The sequence below is a fragment of the Arvicola amphibius genome, chromosome 15, assembly GCF_903992535.2.
Source record: "Arvicola amphibius chromosome 15, mArvAmp1.2, whole genome shotgun sequence".
Lineage (NCBI taxonomy): Eukaryota > Metazoa > Chordata > Mammalia > Rodentia > Cricetidae > Arvicola > Arvicola amphibius.
Window position 1 is genome coordinate 6,448,070 of NC_052061.1, and position 1,008 is coordinate 6,449,077.

Here is a 1,008-nt window from a genome sequence, read left to right on the forward strand (position 1 = left end):
TAAGTATATGTGTTTTGGGGTTTAAGATGAAAGTATGTACCACACAGCAGGCAGAGGGAGGGGGAGAAAAAGAGAGAGAACTTATGAAAACTTGAAAAGATATCCCACAAGAGGAACCACAAAAATAGTTACCTTGAAAGCAAAAAGAAAAGAAACATGCTGTTGCAGGCAAAAGAGGCTGTGGATTTGGGCTTGCTTTTCACCTCCAGCTGGGAGATGTCATCCAACATGAAAAAAAAAAGATGCTAAATCTTACTAGAGTTCCAAAGGTGAATTGGGAACTAATATCAGAGGCTGGAAGACACAGGAGCTTCATATTGAAGAAGGAATTTATACTAACTGCAAACTTCTCTATGTACACTGCCAGCGCCTCATGGGGTGGGGGGGGGGAATCAGATGCACGTTTAAGGCCTTAGAAGTTCATCTCCAGTTGTGTGGCTTGCAGCCTTGCTCAGACATGTTCTCTTGATGAATGAAATCCCTGAACTCCTGGAGAAAACTCATCAAGCATTATTTCCTCCGGGGCCCTGGTAACGGCCCTACTGTAGCTTAAGAACCATTTCTGCTAGTGATGGACCAATCACTACGGAATCTCCAGGTACAATAATCAGGGACACAGTGCCTTCCTGAACGTAAGGCTGAAACAGGACAGTAGAAAACACCCCTAGAGAGGGTGACCTAACTGGCCTTTCCCTGTAGTCACATTGATGACTATCTCAAATGTCACCTTAGAACCTTCATCCAGCAACGGATGGAAACAGAGGCAGAGCCCTGCAGCAGAGCACTGGGCTGAGCTCCCAAAGTCCAGTTGAAGAGTAGGAGGAGTGAGAATATGAGCTAAGAGGTCAAAACCATGATGGGGACACCCACTGAAACAGTTTACCAGTGCTAATGGGAGCTCACCAACTCCAGCCGGACAGGGAAGGAGCCAGCATAGGACCAAATTGGACTCTCTGAATGTGGGTGACAGTTGTATGACTGGGGCAGACTCCAGGTCCACTGGCACCG